Source organism: Tasmannia lanceolata, unplaced genomic scaffold (assembly GCF_043159265.1).
Source record: "Tasmannia lanceolata isolate RefF3 unplaced genomic scaffold, GAP_Taslan_0.1 ptg000011l, whole genome shotgun sequence".
Lineage (NCBI taxonomy): Eukaryota > Viridiplantae > Streptophyta > Magnoliopsida > Canellales > Winteraceae > Tasmannia > Tasmannia lanceolata.
This window is the reverse complement of record NW_027518688.1, coordinates 19,005,768-19,012,317: the sequence shown is the minus strand read 5'-3', so window position 1 is coordinate 19,012,317 and position 6,550 is coordinate 19,005,768. Positions and strand designations below refer to the sequence as shown.

At 41.5% G+C, this 6,550-nt stretch overlaps 1 long non-coding RNA gene across 1 annotated transcript; it reads right to left on the bottom strand.

The window, feature by feature from the left end:
* Positions 1-1,874: 1,874 nt before the first annotated feature.
* On the bottom strand, positions 1,875-2,966 carry LOC143886207 (uncharacterized). The gene is made up of 2 exons (XR_013253703.1): positions 2,681-2,966; positions 1,875-2,055 (listed from the first exon to the last, which is right to left on the bottom strand). It is a non-coding gene; the product is annotated as an uncharacterized LOC143886207 (long non-coding RNA).
* Between the last annotated feature and the right edge of the window lie 3,584 nt (positions 2,967-6,550).

The window sequence follows — 6,550 nt, the reverse complement described above, 5'->3', positions numbered from 1 at the left end:
GACACTAGCCGTGATCACGAAGACCATGGCCGAAACTTGCTTGCCCACAGCGTGAAGTTGTGCCATCCTTAGCCGTCTATGTTTCGCTGGCTACCTGTTGGCCATGTGGGGCGGGACACCAGTATTGATTCGCTGGTGTGGATTACTGCGCACGTTCTTAGACTTGCGAGTCTGTGAGAACGTGTGTTCGCTTTGGGTACATTGTTTGATAAGACTGCGTTTCAAGTAATTCATTCAAACTCTCATTGAATAAATGACCTCAATTATGTTTAGTACTCTCATTGCTTTTTGATAGACTTATTAGTGGGATTGGATTGATGTTATTTAAATAAGCTTTTCATTTATGATTTAAATCCTGCAATTTAGATAATTCTATTAAATTAATGAATGAAGATAGAATTGATTAATTAGCCTTGCGTGCTCGTGGGGGTACCCCTACGGGTATGCGGCAGGCTGTTGGGCGTGCCGGCCTTAGACCTCGGGTCGGCGTGTGACACTCACAAAGGTGGGATTACCTTTTTTTATAGCTACAGGACAAACACAAGTTTAGAAAAATCCAAGCTAAGATAGGGTGTAAGCGTATACGATAACTAAAGATATGAGAATAATTTCTTATTCTCATCTGTCTAGCCTATCCTTATTTTTTCTCTTATAAGTGTCTATGCATACAACACTGTAACCCACATTGGGGTACTTAAATTTTCAAAATTTACGTCATTTAGGGCTTAGGCTCTGTTCACTTGTTTTTCCGGGAAAGGAAAAGAAAAGGTTTCCCGGGAATCTGACGTGGCATTAGGAAAAAAAAATCCAGGAAAACTGTGTAGGAAAAGGTTTCCAGCGCTTGTTCACGTGCGCATGAACTATGCAGGAAAAGGTTTCCCGAGAAACTTCTTGCCCACCTTTTTTCACTAGTTTTCCCGGGAAAGCAAATCCGACCAAAATAGTGGGATTTGGTTTCCCACACTTGTGAGAAAAGAGACATTTCCACTTCATTTTTGGCAATTTCCATGTCATTATTTGACATTTTCCACCTGGGCTTGTTACTTTCTCAGGAAAGCAAGTGAACACCATAATTCTGTCTTGTCAAGGAAAAAAGAGGTTGTTTCCAGGGATTTGCTTTCCTGGGAACGCAAGTGAACAGAGCCTTAAGGAAATGTTTCGCAACCATGAAAATTATTCCATGGAATATTCATGTGCCCAATTTTGAGAGAAGGAGGGAGAGAATTTAGTTGGTAAGAGTGGAGAGAGCATCACAAACCCTTAAAAAATAGTGAAAGAAAATACCTACTTAAAATTGGTGTTTTGTTTGAGTAATGCAAGGGAAACCAATTTTACAACTGAGGTTGAAACCAAACAAATCATTTGCTGCCACCACATCACAAGTGTCAACTGTTTCTTTATTTTACCAAACTAACGAAAAGGTTTTTTTTTTTTGTACACATGGCGAGTTCTGATTGTTGGTTTCTCTCTTCAGTTTTGCTCTCGGTTACCATGTCATTTCCCTATTTTTAAGAGATTTTTCAAGCTGCCCTCACTCCCACCCTCTCAAATTTCTCTCCTCTCTTCCACCCATCTCTCACAACTGGCCCCACAAATATTCCATAAAATATTTTGTCAAGGCTCCCAAACATGGACGAATTGTTACATGAGGGCACATTTCATGGAATTGTTGTCATTATCTACAGCTCTGCCTTTAATTCTTTAATTTGGCTTCTAAAGCAAACAACTCTGCCACTGATCTTCTTGTATTTCCAATCTAAAAATCAAAAGCAGACACAAATCTTCACTAATCCAATTTTTTTTATGGGTCCTAAAAACTCTGTCTATGCATGAGTTTAATCATTGGCTTTAACTCTTAATCAAAGTAAAAGAAGGAAGATAAGGTGAATTTATTGCTGTAAACATTAAAATTACAGAACCCCCCTTAACAAATCATCCAATTAAATAAAAAAAATCCCCTATTGTGTAGTTGTTAAGGAAATCAATGGAAGATATAGGTAACAGCCAGGGCTAAAAGTAGAAGGACGTAAGCGATCCCTTGGTCGATTGTTTTGCCTGCAAAAAAAAGAAGAAAAGAAATGAGATATTCAGTCAAATTGATCTAACTTTTTTTTAACTTAGAAAAAAACAAAGATCTTTGTAATTTTATTCAAAACTAAGTAAAACAACTAGATGTGAAATGATATTCACACTCCCATTTATCATTATTGAAGTATAAATGATTAAATAACACCAACTCTAACGGCCTAAGCTTTTTGAGTAATTGGCTGTTTCACATGGTACCAAAGCTATTGACTCATGCAGAGTCTTAGGTTCAAAACCCAATAATTCCTTGATATTAAAAATCCAATGCTAACTCAACCCAAAAAAGAGGGGTCACACATGGTAGAGAACTCCTTGATATTAAAAATCTACATGTATGGCCAACCCAATTCAAAAAAGAGGGTCACGCATGGTACCGGAGCTATTGCCTCGTGGCAGGTCCTAGGTTCGAAACCCAATGACTCCTTGATATTTAAAAAAGAGGGAGTGTTAGAGTAATTGGTTCTTTCACAATCATTACCCTTTCCAAAGAAAAAAAAAACCTATGAATATCCAATGCAAGAAGTGTTGAAAAAAAAATTAAATTCCCATGAACTTTCTAGGATGAATTAAGAAAATTAAGAAGAGTGGACATTACTGTCGCTGGTCGGAGAGTCTGCCGCCGGCGAAGGAGGCATAGATTGGGCATGACCCAGATGGAAAATCCCCAACAAGAAGAAACTGATGAGAAGAAGAACGTGCAATCTCATGGTATTCATTTCTCAGACAAACCACAAAAAAAATAAAGGCAAACTGAGAAAAAAATTAAGTGTAGAAGAAGAGAAAAATGGCAAGAGAAAGAAAGATGAAGGGGGAGAAAAGGTTGTGGTAGTATTTATAATATATGGAGGGTGGGTGGCAAGAAGGTGAGTTGTTTGCTTTAAGGCAGTTCTAGGAAGGAGGGGTGGCTTTATGAGGAAAATGAGTAAAAAATACTCGACATGGAATTTTTTTGACTTGAGCCGCCAAGGGTGAACTGAAGAAGAAAAATGTAGACCAAAAGAAGGTGAAGAGGAAAATTCGAATCAGACTTTTTTTTTTGTTATTATTCTTGGTCAATCTGACCGAGTTTTAGTGGAATAAGAAGCTTGCTAGTTTTGTTTAGAACAAAATACGAATGAATTGTATTTTGAGTCTGTATTTACGGGTGGCTGGTTTTCAACTTTTTGCGCCCATGTGTGTGGGGCGTACAGTCCAAAAGACTCTTTTGCCCTCTCCTACTCTTTTGGAATTTTTTCCTTTTTTTTGTCCACCCTTGCCCCCTCCAATGGTCTGCAACTCGAAGGAGGAGAGAGAGAGAGAAGATGAAAAGCTTGAAGAAGAAGAAGAAGAAAGAAAACAAAGAATCGATGTCGAAAAAATTGAAGCCACCGGAAAAAAATAGAAGGCACCAGAAAAAATGATAAAGAAGAATTTGCAAAAAATGGCATCAAATTTAGAAAGAACTACCATAAAATGTGGTTAAATTAGCAAAAATTGCATCGAATCGAGAAAAGACCGGGTTGACTCGGGAAAAGATCGAGTCGACTAAATAAAGATTAGATCAACTTGCAAAAATCGGCACGATCTTTGAAGTTTTGACCCCATTTTATATTGATTTGACCCCCTTTCCTGTTTGCAAATTCCTCTTCTTTCTCTTCTTTTCAATTTTTTGGGACTTTTTTATTTTTTTGTCGTCTTTTATGCAGGGGTGGAGGCACCCCCAATGACTTGCAAAATCCTTTTTATGCTGAATGGCTGTACATGCATGCTTAGCTAGTTTAGTGGCCATTCATATGTAATTTCATATTCCAAATGCAATTTTTTTGTCTTTTGTCTTTTGGCTAAGGGTGTCAATTTTGGCTCGGGCTCGGAAGCTCGCTCGAGCTCGGCTCGAATCCTTAACGAGCCGAGCCGAGCCAGCTCCCCAGGCTCATTAAGCTTAACGAGCCGAGCCTGATTTAGGCCAGGCTCGGCTCGGCTCGGCTCGTTAAGGCTCGTTAAGAATTTAATATATTTAAATATATATATTGTATATTAATATATACACTAAAAGGGTTGTCCAGGGATTGAAAGGGGGAGGCAAAATATGTCACTTCATTTTAGGAATCCCATTTGTTACTTGGACCACCCCCCATAGTGTTAAAAAAGTAGTGAAATTACACTATATAGGGTTGTCCAGGGAAGATGAGAGGTGTGAACTTAATATAACCCAAGCTCGGTAAGGCTCGCTAGCCGCTTGCGAGCCTGACCGAGCCGAGCCGAGCCCGAGCTGAGCTTTTGAGCTTAACGAGCCGAGCCTGGCCAAGCTCGGCTCGGCTCGTTTACACCCCTACTTTTGGCCATTCATATAGGGGAGAGAGAGAGAGAGAGAGCTTTATTTATTAGAGTAAGACATGACCAATGTTTATAGTGGCCCCAACTTCTGGATGATCTTGACCATTCACTTGGTAGACTTTTCATGGGGTTACCATTTGCCTAAGGAAGCCAATCAGCTATCTAATGCCTTTTTTTGTTTTTTTCTCTGTCAATCTGACCGAAGGAAATGTGAAGAAGCTTCCTCTGTTTATTATAGCAAGGCATGACCAATTACATAGTAGGCCCCAACTTTTGGATGATTTTAACTGTTCACTTGTTAGACTTCGCACTGTGTTTCCAATTCCCTACAAAGCTAGCTAATTGGCGATCCAATCTGTTTTTCACTCTCTCTAAATAATTTCGGATCTCACTATATGGATCTAACGGTCCATTAATTTTCGAATCCTGTGGATCCATCGGACCCTTATACGTTGACCATATGGGTCCAAAATAGGGGTGTAAACGAGCTGAGCGGAGCCGAGCTTGGCCAGGTTCGGCTCGGCTCGTTAAGCTCAAAAGCTCGGGCTCGGCTCGGCTCGGCCAGGCTCACGAGCGGCTCGCGAGTCTTACCGAGCTCAGGTTATATTATGTTCACACCCCTCATCTTCCCTGGACAGCCCTACTAGTGTAATTTGACTACTTTTTTTACACTATGGGGGTGGTCCTAGTAACAAATGGGGTTCCAAAAATGAAGTGACATATTTTGCCCCCAGCCCCTTTTCACTCCATGGACAACCCTTTTAATGTATAAATTAATATATAATATATATATATATTTAAATATATTAAATTCTTAACGAGCCGAGCCGAGCCGAGCCGAGCCGAGCCTGGCCTAAATTAGGCTCGGCTCGTTAAGCTTAACGAGCCTGGTGAGCCTGCTCGGCTCGGCTGGTTAAGGATTCGAGCCGAGCTTTTTTGGAGCCGAGCTCGAGCGAGCCTCTTAGCCCGACCAAAATTGACACCCTTAGTCCAAAACATCCACTTATGTCCATATGCGTTTGAAAAATGACTTGAATACCCAACCACAGGAATACAGAAACAGGTGTGCGCACTACGCACCATGCGCATTTAACGTGGCATAAAAACAAGGCGGTGTGCTCAGTACTTTTCCATGTTCCCTACTCTTCTGTTTACGCAGGGGTGCGTACTTCACATCCCACTTTCATAAAAATGTCTTTTCATTTAGTCCGAGCTCTCTTTCTGCTCTTAGTTGGAATTGGTATTGTCTTTTCCGTCTACTTTTACCTACTATGGTGGGTCTCCCGGAGACCTGCCGGATTCCGTCAGCCGGAGAAGGAATCTCCGGCGAAGGGACTATCGGAGTCGGAGCTCGAGAAGATTCCGAGAATAGAAGGACGGCTGAAGGAGACGGAGTGCGCAGTGTGCCTTGAGGAGGTTGAGAGGGGGCAGCCCGCACGTGTGCTGCCTTATTGTAGCCACACGTTCCATTTATCGTGTGCTGACACGTGGCTGTCTAGAAACCCTGTTTGTCCCGTGTGTAGGTCCATTCTCAAGCCTGCCCAGAAGGACTCTCAGGAGAATTGCTAAACCCTCTCTCTCTCTCTCTCTCTCTCTCTCTCTCTGTTTCTGTTTAGGGTTTTGTAGAATGAGGGAAGCTTAATGTTTTGGGTGTAGGAGAAATGGGGTGGGATTTAGAGAGTGGGTTGTTTAAGGGTATTGGATTTTGTATAAGAATTTTAGAATTTGATCGGAAATAGCATTCAATACTGTAAACGCCATGTCTTCTTCTTGTCAAATGGGTTATTGGTTTTGTTTTTATCTTCTTAGCTGGAGCAGTGACCCTCATCAAACCTGAAACAAGTGTCACATCACACCCTAATTCCATCTTGTAAATATTTTCCAGTCTTCCACCCTCCCCGGTTTTGTTTTCCAGCACCACTTCACAATCCACAGAGCCCGCCACTTGTAGATCCTGAAAACCAATCTGCAAAGGGAGAAGGGGAATCCACATATATAGCCCAGAAACTCTCTACATTTATGATATGATCTTACAGCATCAACTACAGAAAGCCCTCAAGGTGGCAAATGGGCCGTGCGGGGTCCGCGGCCCAGCAAGGCAATGAACGACACGGGCCGTGCCGGGCTGAGGGTTTAGGCCCGTGGCATGGCA